Source organism: Mytilus galloprovincialis, chromosome 2 (assembly GCF_965363235.1).
Source record: "Mytilus galloprovincialis chromosome 2, xbMytGall1.hap1.1, whole genome shotgun sequence".
Lineage (NCBI taxonomy): Eukaryota > Metazoa > Mollusca > Bivalvia > Mytilida > Mytilidae > Mytilus > Mytilus galloprovincialis.
This window is the reverse complement of record NC_134839.1, coordinates 63,770,858-63,790,601: the sequence shown is the minus strand read 5'-3', so window position 1 is coordinate 63,790,601 and position 19,744 is coordinate 63,770,858. Positions and strand designations below refer to the sequence as shown.

At 32.0% G+C, this 19,744-nt stretch overlaps 1 long non-coding RNA gene across 1 annotated transcript; it reads left to right on the top strand.

Annotated features, from left to right (window-relative positions):
• Nucleotides 1–2,313: 2,313 nt before the first annotated feature.
• Nucleotides 2,314–15,409, top strand: LOC143064099 (uncharacterized). Its single transcript, XR_012975181.1, has 2 exons — nucleotides 2,314–2,474; nucleotides 6,154–15,409. It is a non-coding gene; the product is annotated as an uncharacterized LOC143064099 (long non-coding RNA).
• The last annotated feature ends 4,335 nt before the right edge of the window (nucleotides 15,410–19,744 follow it).

Here is a 19,744-nt window from a genome sequence, read left to right as displayed (position 1 = left end):
GGTATTTTTGTATTTTATAAGTAAGTTTTATCATGAGGTCATTAAATAAAAAAAATATATTGTGCATCAATGTTTTTTTTATTACTTGTAAAGTATATATATTGCTTTTCAGAAAAAAAATAATCTAAAAATCAAATTGATAATAAAGTGTCACTGGCTGCACTATTTTCAAAAATTAAATAAAAAAATCTAAATCATTAAAAATTGATCCCTCAAATGCCCTAGATTAAAAATATCCCTATATCAAAAACAGAAACTAGTAATTTCGTTCAGAAAAATTCAACATCCAAGTTACGGAAAAAAAATCAACCAAGGTAGAACTGCCTCAACGGCCGAAACGTCTTGTTTGCACAAATTTTCTAGGTCCATACCACAAGTTATATACTAAGATCTACGAGTCATCTACTGGATTGGTCTTTGACAGATTTATTTTCATATTTCATTACTGTTATCTGTTATTATCCCTTTTCAATTCCTTGTTATCTGTTTTTCACCAAATTTGCTGTTATGGGGACCCCCCTTGCCCCCCCTTTGAATAGAACTGAGACATTCTGTCGGTGAAGTAACGTTTTGATTTTTGTTAGAAAGTGATAGTATACTCATTAAACTGTTCAAAACTATGAAAATAGAAATGAGAAAAAACTTTAACTTAAACATCAACATAAAATTGAGAATGGAAACGGGGAATGTATCAAAAAGACAACAACCCGATCAAAGAGCAGAAAAATGCACAAGGCCACTCATGGTTCTTCATTGACACAGCGTGAAATTACCGCAACCAGAGACGGGCTCTAGCTGGCCCAAAACAAAGAATGTGTACTAGTGCATATAGTAAAGTAACGTCACACTAAACTCAAAAACATATAAATGAACAAGGATATAAAAAAGACATACAAGACTAACAAAGGCCAAGAATACCGGAATTGGGATAAGGGCAAAAATGCGGCGGAATTAACCATGTTGAGATCCAAACTCTAGCCCTGTATCTCTAGCCAAATTAATGGGGAGGCGAGGGGGTCGGATTTTTGAAAAAATACCCTATGCAAATACCTTGTAAGATTTGTTAAATTGTAAAGTAGTCTATCTATTCTAATACGATATGCAGTATTTTTGAAGTTGGGACATTTAGTTTCAGTGGTGTAATTTTAGAGCTTTGACGGAGGCACGGACCCCCCCCCCCAAAAAAAAAAAAAAAAAAAAACCAACAACAACAAAAACCAACAAATGTACATATTCCTTTTAATACCCCGCTATACAAAAAGTGGGGGTATACTGTTTTACCTCTGTCTATCCGTCCGGCAGTCCATTCATCAGTCAGTCCATCCCGATGATCCGTCAGTACGTCCGTCCCATGAATATTTCGTCACATCTTTCACAGGAACTACAATACAAGAATTTCTGAAATTTGGTTTCAGGATTTACATATAAGTTAGCTATACCGTGTGATGCGTTTTCAGATTCATCATTAAACAAATTCCTGGATTTCAATGAATATGTTTTAAATAAGAAAAGGACAAAAGGTCTAGGTCAGAAATATTTTGCTTACAATACATGCCAAGAAATTGCCTCCGTTGAAGACCCTCGTTGAAGTTCTGCAAATATCCCATGGAACAAATTACATGGATGATCAATATTGACCATTTGGTATATTGCCGTATTCTAAACGACAGGTACATGAAGGTCATACATTAATTTGCTGAATGAATCAAACCTTTACTTACTAATGGGAGCCGTAGGAGGTCGACCCGAAGTTTTAGCGAGGAATTCTTGGCATGCACCCTCCTCCCTTCCCCAACTTGACATGCGAGTTTGATTGCCAATTATTTATATATAGTATATGAAAGTTCATCAGATGGCCTAATTGCCGAATAGACTATAAAAAGGTGCCGATTTGACTTTTCCATTAGTGACGAGTTCACTTGTACCCCTCCACCCCCCCCCCCCAAAAAGAGAAATAAAAAACAATGAGAATCAGTGGCGGATCCAGAAATTTTCATAAGTGGGGGGGCCCACTGACTGATCTAAGAGGGGGCCCGCTCCAGTCAAGCTTCAGTGATTCCCTATATAAGCAACCAAATTTTTTCCCAAAAAGGGGGGCCGGGACCCCTGCCCCCTCCCCCCCCTTAAGTCCGCCTCTGAGAATGTATGAATTTTTTTTTCAGAGCAGTGTTTCTTCGAACTGTACAGTAACGATTGCAGAAGTCGCACATCTGTTCATTGTTGTATTCATTTTTGTACGACTTTATTATATAATATATTAAATACTGCGGGTAACCTTAAATTCTTCGAATTTCAAAGAACGTTCTTTAACCTAAAGATGGTAATTATATGGAATTGTGGGAAAGTTGTGATGTCATCTTCCTTTTAGAATCACTTCCGATAGAAGAAAGTCAGACTGTCATACCGGCAAAAGTTTGTCTGCGAAGAACTAAAACAGTAATACGGCTAATACATAATTAATACAAAACATACAGGTAAAAAGTACACTAAATCAGTAAATTATATCCCAAATTCCATTGTAAATACCCACGTGATATGTATGTGTTGCTTCAAGTGTTAGGAAATGTCCTCATCGGGACACTCAATAATTCACTTCCGGGCACATGTCTGAGGTTTAATATATCGTTCCAATCAACTTTAAAAGATTGAGGAATGAACTCTCAATTTGCTTGATACTTGTAATTATTGAAACTTTGTTCATGCGATTACTCATCCCCTCTATCAAATTCTTTAAAACCTTAAAAAAAAGGGGCGTGACCACTTCGGCACTTGGTTGGGAACAAACCCTCTATATGGTGATTATACCTGTATAGAGGGATAATCCTTCTATACTTCTGTAGAGGGGTATTTTTGTTTAGACTAGATTTAAATCAAAATAGGGCAGAATGGCATTTTCTACTTATGGCAGTAACCTGCAACAGTTGATGCACCAATTTGTGTACTTTTAAATTTAATATACACATGCCCAAGTTGCTGCTTATCTGAATAAATATACAATCTATTGTTCACCATGATTGAAAGCTGTGATGATCAGGTAAATTCTACTCACTTATGCCTCACTGAACAGAATTTCTATTGTTAGATTTAACATGAAATTTAAAGGTCAACTATTCCTTTTGTTGTTGATCAGGTGTTCAGATAGGTATACAATAAATTGCAAGTTTTGTCACTTTAGCAGAAAACTGGTCATCCCTATTTTTAGTACCTGCTTACCATTCAAAAGCACCTGAGATCACACCCAATTTATTATTGGTGGGATTGGTACTGCTCAGTGTTCAGTTTTTCTATGAAGAGATTTGAAGACTGTTCATAGTGATCATCATTTGCTTTTTGTCCTGGTGTCTATTTTTGTTTGATTAAGACTTTGTGATTGACCAATATAACTTATTGTTATTTGGGAGTCTGCAACACTTTGAAATATTGACAAAAAACTGATTGACGTCATACAACAACAATCACTTTTTCTTTTGGCTTCAGACATTTTCTATTGTGACGCCAAATTTTACAGGAACCTTTGTAATGTCCTGTAACGGCAGGCAAATAGCAAATGGTGTATTTAAATGGTACCTCCAACCTTGGTTTATAAAACTGTTTAGGGGAGGTTTTACTATTGTCCGTTTGTCTGTCTGTCCATCATCAACATGTCAGACAATGACTAAAAAGCATAAAGTTTTCATGAATAGTTTGTAAAGATTAAGATAACCCCCCTTTAGGTTTTCATAAATTTCTGATATGACATTGAGAAGATATTGAACTTTATTTCTTTGAATACACAATGGGTGTATGATGCAGTCATGGTGGAGATGTTAATTTTCATACATTACTATATAATCTGACAAGCTACATCTTGAAATGTATCCTTCAGTTTATGCATCAATTTTAACTGTTATTTAAAATTCCTAAACCTTAGCAAAAACATACTTATTTATAGTGGATTGGGAAACAAGTTATTACAACTTACATGTATATCAGTCCCATTCCACTTTGAGGTTGCAAGTGCTGCCTTGAAGCGGCAGTGCCAGTAGCCTGCTCTTTTAAGAAATCTACAAGGGTGTCTTTTAGCCATTTATCGTCAACTTCTGACGGACTATCATTGTTGCTCAAGACCATACTGGCAAATGGAGAGCGCCATAAATTCAATCCCTGAAATTTTCACCCTGGGAAACATAATATGTTGTAGACATGTATGGTTGAAAGGCTTTACTTGGAAAAGCCATATTATAATTCGCTGAGCCAAACTATCAAACATTTTCAAATATATCCTTTCATGGAATGTTCCGAAGGCATAATTATTACAACTGTAAGGATGCAATGGCATTAAAGACAGATACTTTGTTGATTGCTGTTGAATTCACTGTCCAAGGAAGAAGAACGGCAATTTATTCAGTCCTGAACAGTAGTCACATGTTATTGAGTTGGAGATTTTATTTAGATGGAATTTTTCTTACCAAGAAAGTCCCTTTCAGGTTGGTACAATGCATGCCTGTCTGCATTGCATTGTACAGTTGTTGTCAGCATTGATGTACATTTTGTGTGTTCAAAAAAGGAACATTAAAAGTACAAGCATGTACAGTATTGTACTTTTGAGTTTTTAATGCTTCAAATTAGTAAATTTAACAATGTTTCTAGAGTGGACTGTTATAAAATATTTTGATGTACATTGTCAGTGATTTTGCTAGCTCTCGTCATTTTCATAAATGATTGTACTGTCATTTATACAAGTCAGCATGTGTTCTGTGATGTATGTATTTACATGTGTATATCAATGAAAAATAAAATAAAATCAAGTGTACATGTATATTTATAAATTTATCTGCATATTTGTGTACTGTGGTTTCAATTTGTAACATGTTGGACTGAAAAATATGTAAATTTGCTATTAAATGTTAACATTTTGCATGACTATGCATGAAGTAGATTTTTTAGATTTTTACTCACAGATTACAAATTTAAACTCCGCAATGAAAGATACATGTACTGTGTATAGATATAAAATGTGTATGAGTGTCAATGGGACAACTCTCCATCCAAGTCACAATTTGTAAAAGTAAACCATCAAAGGTCAAAGTACAGCCTTTCAAACTGAACAGCAAGCTATAAAGGGCTGAAAAATGTGACATTTAATGCACGATTTTAAGAGCTTGTTGTTACTAAAGGAGGTTGATTACGTTCATTTTTTGCTGGTTAAAAAGTTTTCTTTAAAAATTACATTTCTGTAAATACGAACACTGCAATTTCCCATAGGAATGGCTTAAACTGTACTTTAAAAAAATTTGTATCCTAGAATGGAAAGTTCATATGCACTACAATATTTTTTCAAAGGTCAAAATATAGGGCTGTGCGGCATATTTTCAACGTTTATATGCCCAGAACTTCTAAGAGTTTAAACTTACATTAAAATCCTGTACTATTCCTATATGTATAAGGATTTCCACAGAGTTCAATTTGATTGCATGAATATAAATATTAACTGGTAACATCCCCAAGTTATGTCTCTACAAGATGAAACATAGAGATCATATCTGGGATCCAGTATGTAAACAAAATTATCTATGAATATGTCTACACCATAGGACAAGGGGTTGTTAACTGAAACCAAAGTTTTTGACCATTACCTTTGACCTGGGAAGTTGGATATCTCAGCAAAAGAGGTGTGGTTTTAGAAACAGCTGTATTTACAAAGTGCAACCTAGGCATGAAAAATAACATGTTATAATTAATTAATGGAGACCAAAATAAGTGCATGGTTTGAAAACAAAATTATATAACCTAAATATGAAAAGTGTTGGAATGATGACTATTTGACAACACAGTACTCGTCCAACATTTATAAACTACTGAAAAATGTACATTCTAATTAGTCTAGATATGTATTAAAAGAGGCCTGAATACTGCTATTCAGATTTAACAGATTAAGAAAAACAGAAAAGTCAAAGTTTAATACAAGTAATTTTCTGATGCACTCAAGTTTTTGTTACTTTTTTCCCTCAGGTTTTCTTCAGAACATTGAATGAAAGCATTTTTGCAAGATAATTCTAGTAGCATATTTAAGATGAAAATATTTACCAATAAGTTTTTTTTTCTATTCCTGAAAAAATGTATGTATCTGTATAATGTTGTCTTTAAACCTTGCTTTATTTTTTTTTTCTTCAGAAAGATGAGTGATTGGAGTCAGTACCCAGAAAGTGTTGCATCTTGCTCAGCACCAAATGCATGTGCAGGTTCTGCTATTTATGGTCTAGCAAACGGCAGTACTTATGCTAAAACTAGTACCATGCCTGATTTTACACCAGAAGATGTAAGGAGTGCAGTTGACTATGTTGAAAAAAAAAAATATGAACAAGGTGCTGGTTTGGAAATTGGGGGATTGAAATTTGCCTATTTAAGAAAATTTGAAGATGGAACGGACACATTTGTATTTAAAAGAAAAGCAAAAAGAAATGAAAATGGAGATGAAATAGAACAACTTGATTCTGCAGAAAAATATCAGATGTTTATGCAGATAGCTAAAGCATCACTAATGATCACACTTTTCAAAGGGGACTTGCAAGGAAACCACACTGAAGGAGTAAAAAGAATGAATGATCTTATTGAATACCTGAAAAGCGTTAGTATGTAATCATGTTTACATTAGAATTAACAAATTCGCAAATTATACTGTCAAACGATCAAACAAAGACGAAAACAGTCCAGCAATTCATCCTTTCCTTAGTATATATGTACAAGCTAATTAAGTTTAGATGATTGTAAATTGCAGTTCGCTTATGATATTATATTTGACAACACATTTTGTAGCATTTCATTGTACATGTACATTTCATTTGTTTTATACTGTAAATATACAGTGACCATAAGATGAATCAGTTCTGTTTGCTGAACTCAAATGAATATATTTTTCTTTTAGAAGGTTTGAAGTAAAATGTACTGAACATTTATTCCAGAGAAATAGCAGTATTTATAAGACCAATATCTTTGGATACAATTCAAAAGATCATATTCTTCAGATATCAGATATGTTAGTGGTTTTATTTCTTCTACAAAGCAGGAAGGAAAATCTTGGCAATCTTTTGTTTCTTTGTCTTTCTTTTAAAACTAAGAAACATATGCTGTATTTGAATTTGTAAAAACGTATGTTTGAAATGTACTGTAAGTTAGTTGGAATTCAGCCAATGACAATCTAGATCAAGAATAACTTCCAATCCTGTTAAACTAGTACAAAATTTTAAAACAAAAAAACTGATGCTGAGTTTCTATTTACCAATCTAATACTTTTAGTTTTCTCTAGACTCAAAATTCAGAGCAATTAAACAAAACCTGTTTTTTTCTCTTTTCAGAGTGCAAATTGTGGCTTTTATTGTCTGATATTATTATATGTCATTGTACCCACAATATTTCAAATTTTTATTTTTATTGTACTTGAGAAATGTGAAAAAAAGAAAAGAGAAAACCAGAGTGTGATATTCAACTAAAACCATGTGCTGTATAAATAGATATGTAAGACGTTCAGGTCTATTTATGTATATATAAGATGCATCTTTTGTTTAGTAAGAATTATACATTTACCTAGATAAGGTAACTGTATGTTTAACAAGTAGCAAGTAGTTCCAATTAGATAACTTAATCCAGTATTTATATAATATTAACTAGTCATTTATAAAGATCTGTCAGGCTTTCATGAAAATGAAAGTTAAAAAATGTTTAGATGTTTGTACCCCAAAAAAAATGTACTTCGAGAAATTTTCATGCAAATTTAGACCTTTATAATTTTATCATTTAAAACCTTTCAGAATCTATTCAAAATATCATAAGACCTTTGCATTTGTAATCAATGCATTTGTGTACAGATTGCTGTCTACTTCAATAAGTAAACCAAAGATTTTAATCCCGGTATGCTGTATTTGTAGTGAACCTATATATAATATAGACACCTTCATGCATGTGTTTTGTCTTGGTTTCATATCTTTGTCAAAAAAATCTTTATCCTATGTAAAGATTAAAAATAAATTTAATTATTATTTCACTTTTCTGAATTGAGTAAAATGGTTTTGTAAACTGTAGCTAAGAGAAAAGAGCATAGAAAATATTTGTATTTTGAGTGAGAAGTTAGTAGGCTTTGATAAACTGCCTTTCTGACAATCTTTGTGAGTTTTTGTCTATATAACATGTATACTTATAAAAACTACTTCTATGGAACTGTTTGTTTACTGCCTTGAAGGTATTGAATGGTCTATGGCCTCTCATAATTGTAAGTCATAATTATTAGGGTATTTATGCTATAAACACTTACACAAATTTTCATAATCTTAAAATTGCATATTTAAAAATTAAACTTCTGGCTAGATGAAACCGTTGGTTAGCTATAGGTGTTAAAACAGAAGCATTTTATGAAGAGCTTGCCTTAGTTATTTTTATAAATTGATTCAGTCTGAAGAAAGAAGATATTTAAAATGTCATGAATGTTCATAGCTTTGGAGGTTTATTAATCAATGCTCCCTTATCTGATATTTCAAAAAATTGGAAGTAAAGTAATTGAATTGAAACGAGGAAAGGCATTTTGGTGCATATGTTTTAAGTCAATGTGAATCAGTCTATCAGTTTTCATAATGTATAATCTACGAAAATATTTGATTTTTCTTGTATCAATTGTTGAGTATTAATATGGATATCTTGCCTTACAAGTAGATAGATTGTCACTACTACTTAAATTGAGGGTACAGTAACACTATACCACAGTTAAAACAGACATTATTGAAAACTGGTAGATTGATTCAAATTTGTATTATAATAGTTCTGTGATAAATGTGTAAATAGATATACCGATCAGTAGATGCATTTGTTAATTTTTTACAGTATCTGTTTGTATGAGTGTTTGTTGTAGGCTCTTGAATACAATTGTAAGTTACTGAATAGTAATAGCATTTTTGAAGGGCAAAGACTCTTCCCAAAAATGACGGCAAACTTCAATGATTCAAATCTATCACATGTTATTGTTAATGGAAAAACAGTATGATTGAAAATGAATGATTCCTTTCAAATGTACGTTTAATAGAATTGTAAGAGTATTGACTTTGTTATGTTTTTTTTGGGGATACCAGTGTTGATGTAATGATTTTTATACATTTATACTTTAGTCATAAAATTTTTACATGTAGTTATATTTGTATCATAATATTGAAACATTTCGGCAAATAACACAGAATTTTTACATTTTTAAGTGGTAAAATTTTTACATTTTTTTTAAGTGGTTGTAAGATATACATTAATTAATTATAAGCAGTATATTAAGAAGTATTTTCATCTGTTTCATGGTACAAACATACATTTAAAATATGTTGTATGCTGTTCAAGTTGTATGGAATTTTAAGAGAAAAGGGGTACATCTAGTATTATTTATGCTCTGGGTATAATTCTATTTCAAGGGTAAAAGTGTCTAAACATTAAGCATACCTATTATGTTTTGACAGCATTATATCTATGAAGTGTATATAGCATTACAGTTTCGTTTTATTATTATGATTTTTTTCGTGTATAAATTCCCTAGAAGAAGACATTTTTTGGGGATTTAGATTTAAGAGTATACACAATTTTCTAAAGTTTCAAACCATTTGTCTGACCTGTTAATGTCTTGTTTTGTTTTTGTTTTTTCTGTCTTTGGGTTGCTGTCTAACATCATAATCATATAAAAACATTGTCTAATTAAAAAATATTGATGAATTAGTAGTATGCGGCACAAAGAAAGAATCATTCTCTTGTTCAAAGGGTGTAACTCGTTTTTGAAAGAGTAATTTGCCAAAAGTTTTGTACTTAATTGCGATTTACTAGTATTTTTATACATATATAAATATATTAAATGTTGATAGGTTGAGACAGGATGTAAACACTGTGATAAACATACAAACAAGTATTACTAGGGTAGTTAGTAAATAGAAAATGAATGATGAGCATTATGACGTATTGTTTTCAGACAGATGTTTAAATACATGTTCCAATTTACCATGCTAAAGTGATTGCATTTTGATGTCATATGCTTGTTTGATTGTTTTGTTACATTATATTGTGATGGGATTTGCCAGAATTTTTAATTGCCCAGCAGATAAGTTGTAACAATACGCTGCATTATTGTCTCTTTGCTGGTTGTTTTGTGCTTTTGCACTTTTCAGAAATCAAAGCTTTTTACAAAAGTTATTATTTAAGCAATCAAAGATTTTTACACTGATAATGATAATTACTGTTTGAAATAACATATAACAATCTGCCAGTTAGGCAACATGCAAGAACAATTAAGTTACAAGTCCTAATTTTTGTACATGAAGAAGACCTCTTTTGATTTCAGCAATACACATATAACCATTATTTTTTCTAATTTAATAAGAGATTTTACATAATCTGAAATGTTAAGAAATTTTTTCAGCAGTTGGTTGTGAATTTGAATGAACTTTCGTTGATAAAGAAATACGTAAATTGAGTTATATTTTTGGGCATTTGTGTTTAACGTACAAGGTTGATATTTTCATTTGTGATAAGTTTATATAATTTGATATTAAATACTTTCTAGTTTTGAAACATTAACCCACAGCTCTGGCATTACATTGAAACGTGCTTATACATATTGAGAGAAATTCAAAAATATGAAGTTGTACATTTGCATAAGTTCATGTTTTTTTCTGGAAGGTCTGCATGTGTAAGATCACACAAGAAGGATTTTTCTTGGTTAGATAACAGAAGACCTGGGCCCTTGGTTATGAAATTTAACTTAGTACTCAGAGTAGAAAATAAGTGCTCATAACAACACCAAATCCAGTATTTTGATTGGTTGATTTTAGAGGGTACATAGTAACCACCCTGTTTGTTAGTCTGTTTATGTGCCCTGTAAACACATTTCTGTTACGACTTGATTGAAATCGATGAAATTTGCCATGGTTGTAAAATTAATACACTACACTTTTCTTCATGTACCCCAGGATGTGCAGTAAAGGGGAGATAATCCCTGTCCAACATGTTGAAGGGGAGCCGTGCCAGGGCTGTTTAGCCTGTCAAGGTCGTTAAAAACTTCCATCATCAAGGGGAGATAATCCAACTTCAATTAAGTTCACTGACAGTTCTATTTTTTCCTAAGAAATTGTTTTTGATGTGGAAATTTGGTCGTTATATATACATGTATATTCTTTTATTATACTGGGATGTTCATGGACAGTAGTTATCTAAAGGTTTACTGGAAGGAAAGCAAAGTTTAACTTTCTAAGTAAATGTGAAAACGGTAGAAATGTTATAAAAATTTGAAGAAAGGAATTAAAAAGAATAAAAAATGTCTGAAATATTTGCATCGCTTATCTAAAGAAACTTTCTGATGATGTTACCAGTTGATTTGAAATACACAGAGTAAATTTTTTTTAATGTTTTACCATAATGTACATGTATTTTTTCGACTTAAATTTATCACAGTGAAAGTATTACTGAAGGTTCATATACATGTACCTTCAAAGCATAATAACAGTGTTCTATTAGGACATTTAGGTAGATCTGTGCATTGCTAGTATAAGCTAGATGTGTTCGTTCATTATTGTTAGAACAAGTGATATAAATATACATAACAAGTGCTATAAATATGCAGAAAAAGTGCTATAAATGTTTACATTTTCACACAAACATATACACAGAAATATAGTAGAATATATGTATCACAAAGTGAACATATTTAAAAAAACTTACTTCTCTTTGAAAAAAACTTTATATTATCTTTTTTAGAGATATTTTTTTTAACATTATTATATGTGATACATATCTTGCAGGTCAGAAATTATAGAAAACCATAGACCTCATATTGTTAATTTCTTGTATACAAAATTAGAATAAAGCTTCAATGATGTAGAGATTTTATGTTAGGATTTAGTGAATTATCTATATTTCAGTGTATGTGCCAAATATAGTAAGAAAAAGATAAATGTTCAGATTTTCACAATTATATTGATGTAAGATGGTACAACATATGTTTAAGCATTTTTAGCTCACCTGGCCTAAAAGGCCATGTGAGCTTTTCTCATCACTTGGCGTCCGTCGTCGTCGTCTGTCGTCGTTAACAATTTTTCAAACATCTTCTCCTCTGAAACTACTGAATAGATTTGAATGAAACTTAAAATGATTGTTCCTTAGATTATCCTGCACAAAGTGTGTGCTTCGATTTTTGATCCGTCAAAAAACATGGCCGCCGTTACTTAAAATAGAACATAGGGGTCAAATGCAGTTTTTATACGACCGCAAATTTTGAAAAAATTTTCGTCGTATATTGCTATCACGTTGGCGTCTGCGTCGTCGTCGTCGTCGTCGTCGTCGTCGTCGTCGTCCGGCGTCCGAATACTTTTAGTTTTCGCACTCTAACTTTAGTAAAAGTGAATAGAAATCTATGAAATTTTAACACAAGGTTTATGACCATAAAAGGAAGGTTGGTATTGATTTTGGGAGTTTTGGTCCCAACATTTTAGGAATAAGGGGCCAAAAAGGGCCCAAATAAGCATTTTCTTGGTTTTCGCACCATAACTTTAGTTTAAGTTAATAGAAATCTATGAAATTTTGACACGAGGTTTATGACCACAAAAGAAAGATTGGGATTGATTTTGGGAGTTTTGGTTTCAATAGTTTAGGAATAAGGGGCCAATAAAGGGCCCAAATAAGCATTTTTCTTGGTTTTTGCACAATAACCTTAGGTTAAGTAAATGGAAATCTATGAAATTTAAACACAATGTTACTGACCACAAAAGGAAGGTTGGTATTTATTTTGGGAGTTTAGGACCCAACAGATTAGGAATTAGGGGCCAAAAGGGGACCCAAATAAGCATTTTTCTTGGTTTTCGCACTATAATGTTAGTATAAGTAAATACAAATCTATGAAATTTAAACACAAGGCTTATGACCATAAAAGGAAGGTTGGTATTGATTTTGGGAGTTTTGGTCCCAACAGTTTAGGAAAAAGGGGCCCAAAGGGTCCAAAATTAAACTTTGTTTGATTTCATCAAAATTGAATAATTGGGGTTCTTTGATATGCCGAATCTAACTGTATATGTAGATTCTCAACTTTTGGTCCCGTTTTCAAATTGGTCTACATTAAGGTCCAAAGGGTCCAAAATTAAACTTAGTTTGATTTTGACAAAAAATGAATCGGTTGGGTTCTTTGATATGTTGAATCTAAAAATGTACTTAGATTCTTGATTATTGAAGTTTTTTTGGTCCAGTTTTCAAATTGGTCTACATTAAGGTCCAAAGGGTCCAAAATTAAACTTTGTTTGATTTCATCAAAAATTGAATCCTTGGGGTTCTTTGATATGCCAAATCTAACTGTGTATGTAGATTCTTCATTTTTGGTCCTGTTTTCAAATTTCAAATTCTACATTAAAGTCCAAAGGGTCCAAAATTAAACTAAGTTTGATTTTAACAAAAATTGAATTCTTGGGCCTCTTTGATATGCTGAATCTAAACATGTACGTAGATTTTTGATTATGGGCCCAGTTTTCAAGTTGGTCCAAATCAGAATCTAAAATTATTATATTAAGTATTGTGCAATAGCAAGTCTTTTCAATTGCACAGTATTGTGCAATGGCAAGAAATATCTAATTGCACAATATTGTGAAATAGCAAATTTTTTTTAATTAGAGTTATCTTTCTTTGTCCAGAATAGTAAGCAAGAAATATCCTATTTGTGCAATAGCAAGAATTTTTTTTAATTGGAGTTATCTTTCTTTGTCCAGAATCAACTTAAATCTTTGTTATATACAATATACAATGTATATACACTTTTTACTACCAACTGATAAATTTAAATAATCTTTACCATTCAGTGATAACAAGCAGTTTTTTTACATCTTAATATTTTATGATGTATTTAAATGAGTAGTTATTGTTGCAAACTCCATTAGAAATTTGAATTGATATCAGTTTTGAAAAAGGGAAACGGGGATGTGAAAAAAAGGGGGGGGGGGTAAATTTTTCTCATTTCAGATTTCATAAATAAAAAGAAAATTTCTTCAAACATTTTTTTGAGAGGATTAATATTCAACAGCATAGTGATTTGCTCAAAGGCAAAAAAAACCTTTTAAGTTCATTAGACCACATTCATTCTGTGTCAGAAACCTATGCTGTGTCAACTATTTAATTTTAGATTTAAAAAGTTTGAAGAAGAAATCTTTAATTGATTTGTAAAATCTTGGCATTTGTTTTGTGTAAAAAAAAACCATGTAATGTCAAAAATTTGATCACAATCCAAATTCAGAGCTGTATCATGCTTGAATGTTTTGTCCATACTTGCCCCAACTGTTCAGGGTTCGACCTCTGCGGTCGTATAAAGCTGCGCCCTGCGGAGCACCTGGTTGGCTTATATCTCAAAAACGGAAGCATTTAGAGCAAATCTGACATGGGGTAAAAATGTTCATTAGGTCAAGATCTATCAGCCCAGAAATTTTCAGATGAATCAAACAAACCATTGTTGGGTTGCTGCCACTTAATTGGAAATTTTAAGGAAATTTTGCAGTTTTTGGTCATTATCTTGAATATCATTATAGATAAAGATAAACTGTAAACAGCAAAGATAAACTGTAAACAGCAAAAATGATCAGCAAAGTAAGATCTACAAATAGGTTAATATGACCAAAATTGTCAATTGACCCATTAAGGGGTAAATGTCCTTTAATGACAATTTTTCACAATTTGTTCATCATATTTGCTAACTTTAAAAAATCTTCTCCTCTGAAACTACTGAATGGATTTGGATGAAACTTAGCATGATAGTTCCTTAGATTATCCTGCACAAAGTGTGTGCTTCGATTTTTGATCCGTCAAAAAACATGGCCGCCCTTACTTTAAATAGAACATAGGGGTCAAATGCAGTTTTTGGCTTATATCTCAAAAACGAAAGCATTTAGAGCAAATCTGACAAGGGGTAAAAATGTTCATTAGGTCAAGATCTATCAGCCCTGAAATTTTCAGACGAATCAAACAAACCATTGTTGGGTTGCTGCCACTTAATTGGTAATTTTAAGGAAATTTTGCAGTTTTTGGTCATTATCTTGAATATCATTATAGATAAAGATAAACTGTAAACAGCAAAAATGATCAGCAAAGTATATATATTTGTAATATTGAAGAATTGTTAGCTGTACATGTTTGCCTGGCATGGTTCAATATGTTCAATAAGGCATTGTTTACCAGGTGAGCGATTCAGGCTCTTGAGAGCCTCTTGTTTGTTATATGTATTGAGGATTTGAGCATTTTTGTCATAAGTATGTTTTCAGTTCAGCCATCACTACATATGTCATACACACATGTCATATACATGTTTACTTAATAGTGCCAGGTATACCTTTTTATACCAGCTTTCTTTTACTTTATTAATTTCCTTGCTTAATAAAGCTTTTATAATGCCTTTGAGACTTATGATTTAATATGAAAGTATTTCCATGTCCCTGTGAAAAATGTCTAGGATCATAGTATTTCACCCCTGTAAAGCATGCTGTAGTAGACATTTACGAGTATCAAAAGGTCATTTTAGCACCAGGACTGTTGTTTATCAAATTAATTGAAATACCCTTTAAATGTTAAGTCTTAATTCAAAGCTTAAACAACAGTTTAATAAATACTTTATAAAAGATTGGGGTAAAGATTTGCACGAGTTGATATTTTTAAAAATCTTCCAAGGTTTATCACTACTTTTGAGATTAATTTTAAACACAACTTAGATAATCAGTTTTCATTTAAGTGAACAAAAAAATAAAAATAATCCTTATTTTTACAATTTTTCAATCGTGACTAGTTCAATGGTACAAAAAAAGTGTTTATTGCAAATGTCATCAGCTCGACAAGATGTATCAACCCTGAAAGTTGGGAGAAAAGTGTTGCCCTATTTATATACGACCGCAAAAATTGAAAATTGTATATTGGAATCATGTTGGCGTCATCATCGTCGTCCGAAGACATTTGGTTTTCGTACTCTAACTTTAGTAAAAGTATATAGAAATCTATGAAATTTAAACACAAGGTTAATGACCATAAAAGAAAAGTTGGGATTGATTTTGGGTTTTTTGGTCCCAACAGTTTAGGAATTAGGGGCCAAAAAGGGCCCAAATAAGATAAACCAAAGGGTCAAAAATTAAACTTTTTTTGATTTCAACAAAATTGAATATATGGGTTCTTCAATATTCTGAATTTAATCATGTATTTAGATTTTTAATATTTAGGCCCGGTTATCAAATTGTTCCACATTGAGGTCTAAAGGGTCTAAAATTGAACATTATTTGATTTCATCAAAAATTGAATTCTTGGGGTTCTATGATATGCTGAATCTAACCATGTATTTACATTTTGGATATTGGACCATAATAGGTAAATGTCCAATTTTAAATTTTTTAGTTTTTAAGTTTAAGTTCTTAGACCACATTCATTCTGTGTCAGAAACCTATGTTGTGTCAACTATTTAATCACAATCCAAATTCAGAGCTGTATCAAGCTTAAATGTTGTGTCCATACTTGCCCCAACTGTTCAGGGTTCAACATCTGCAGTCGTATAAATCTGTGCCCTGCGGAGCATCTTGTTGAGGTTTGAAAAAATTATCAATTTGCAGTGTTTGGCTGTTAAAAATAAAGGAGCTAGGGTATAAATGTAAAATGTAAACAAAGATTGACAAGACAAGATGTTGATCTTCCTTGAAATTATGAGACCCGATTTGGAGTTATTGCTTAAGAAATACTCATGGTATTGGAGATTTTGGCCATCATGAAAACAAAGTAGCTAGGTTCAAAGTCTAGAGTGCAAAAAGGATCCACACAAGATGTATGTACTCTGTAAATTGGTGAAAAATTAGTTCACTTGTTACAGAATTATTACCCGTGCAATCATTTGTAAATTTTGGCTGATATCATAAAAAGTACAGGAGCTTTGTTAAAAGAATAAACTACTTAAATCTTCAGGACAAGATGTATCCACCCTGAAAAGTGAAGAAATATTTGTAGACTTGTTATTGTGTTGTTGCCCCTGAAAAAATCATTTATTTGCAGATTTTGGCTGTTATCACGAGAAAAAAAGGCCCTAGATCATAATTGTAAATTATAGAAAGATCAGAACCGTCTACAATAAAAATTGGTAAAAAAAATATGTTTATTTTGCGTTGTACAAAACACATGATTTGGTTTCCTGACAATAACTTTAGTTTAATTGAATGGATCTCATAAAGAATTTTTTTCAGAAAGTTTAATACCACAAAAGGATGGTTGGGAATTATGGTACCAACAGCTAAGTATTGGGCCAAAACAAGCATTATAAAAAAATGTAGTTTCCGGTCAATGAGCGTAATAGCCCAAACATGCAGGAATTAGGGCTCATAAAGGGGCTTTTCTAGTTTCCAGACTATAACATTTGTTTAAGTGTATGGCAACATATAAACATACCTCACATGTATAATATATCTTAAAGATTTTTGACACATTTATTTTGTGTCCGAAAATTCAGCTGTGGAATTGTTCTGGAGATATTGCCAAGGAAATTGTCATACTTTTGAGCAAAATGTACACTGAACATTGGGAAACTCGGCTCACATTAATTTGCAGTTTTTGGCTGTTATCAGGAAAACTAAAGGTATAAAGTAAAAAGTAAAAAAGGTTTAATACAACAAGTTGTATCTACCCTAACTATTTGAGAAAAATCTGTTGTTATGTTATAGAGTTGTTGCCCCTGAAATAATCAATTATTTTCAGGTTGTGGCTGTTATAAAAAATCAGAAGCTAGGTTAAAATTGTCAACTGCTAAAAGGTTCAGCTTCTACCCTGAAAATTGGAGAAAATGCGTTCTCCTGGTATGCAGTTATAGCCCTGGAAATGCTATCTGAACCTTTCTAGCATTTCCTTGCCATATTTTCAAAAAAAAACTAAGAAGCTTAGTTAAAAGCGGGAATTGAAAAATTGATCAGCATGACAAGGTCTGTAATTATATCTACTCTGAAAATGGAAAAAAAATGTTGTGAAGTTATTACCCCTAAAATAATCATTTATTTGTAGATTTTTACTGTTACAACAAACAACACAGGAGCTAGGTTACAAGTGTAAAATGCAAAAAGGTTCAAAATAAGCAAATGTTTCTACATTGAAACTTTGAGAAAAAAAACTAGACATGCTTGGAGTTCTTGCCCCAGAAATAATCATTATTGACATTTTTTCAATGTCGTGAAGAGCACTGCTGAAAGTCTAAATTTTGCAAAAATGATTTGCAGGACATATTTGTAGTAATAACCCAAGAAGAATACACTTTTCAACTTGTTACATGTATTACAACAACTGTAGGAGCTATATTAAAAGATAAAACTGCAAAAATGATTTGCATTACATGATCTATCTACTCTATTTTTGACAACCAACCTTGGAGTAATTAACCTTGAGATGTTATTCAATTTTTTGTTGTTGCAATTTTGGTTGTTATATGAAGAAAAAAAAAAAACACACAGGAGCAAGGTTACACATGTAAGTTGAAAAGAAAACGACCAGCTACACATATATTAACTATAGTAAGTGCACATTAATATCTTAATAAGCAAACTGACAATTTGTTTTCGAAAGGTCAATGAAAAAGACACAAAAAATATTATTACTATTTATCTGGACATTTCTGGTGAATTTACCACAACGTGTAAAACGTGCCAATGTTTGAAGAGATCCAGTTTTCAGTGTTTGCACTGGAGGTAACTGTGTGTCCCTTCCATGTGTATTTATCCCTGGGAATATATATTCACTGATCGTGCATATATCAATATGTATATAATTTATTGTCGATGTTTTATGCCACCTCACTCTTGGCTTATTGTGGAGTAAGTCTTGATTAGAGGAAAGTCAATAAAGACCGTAGTCGAATTCATCGGCCACGTGCGGGGTTCGGACTCATAACCTCAAGTGTTGATAAGCTAGTGATCAGTATAGATTGATAGCTTAGACAACTTAGTCAGCATAGTAAAATATCATAGAATTATAAAGTACAATCACAGTGATTTCATGCCTTACAAAGTGTTATAAGTACCCTGTTTAAAGGATGTCAAGATGTAATATGATAATCAGATACTGTATTACACAGTAAGCTTTAACAAGTCCCCATAGTGTTGTCTTTTACAATTAAGATAATGGCGTGGTGTATGGTGAACTTACATACCAATAGTCTTTTATTTTAAAGATGTATCCAATACAATATATGACCACATTTCAATCATTGATTGATCGTTTGATCATGCCTGACAAATCAAGATATTTTGAGGCCATGGACATGATCAACAAAATATGAATATTTGATAACCGATGAAATTGTACATTAAAAACACACTGCTGGAAATGGCAAATGAATAAATGGCACAGTCAAAAAATGTAGCCTTATAACAACCCCATAGAAAATGGCCTTTTTGCTTTTTTTGAATTACTATAAGATGTAATGTCCGTTTGGTAAATTTCATTTGACATTGCCCTTATTTTCATGGTTGACTTTGTTCATGGTTTATACTTTATATGAAAGATCTGCTACATTTCATCTTAATAGTTTTTGTCTTGTTTTTACAGAATAAATTAGCATCATGTCAGGTTGGGATTCATACGTCACAAGTGTTAGAGATCTATCGGCAGCAGGTGAATGTGTCGGCGCAGGAATATATGGTAATGATGGAAGTAAATGGGCAAGTACTGAAGGAGTAAATATAATGGCAGATGAAATCCAAAAGGCACGTACATGGCTGGA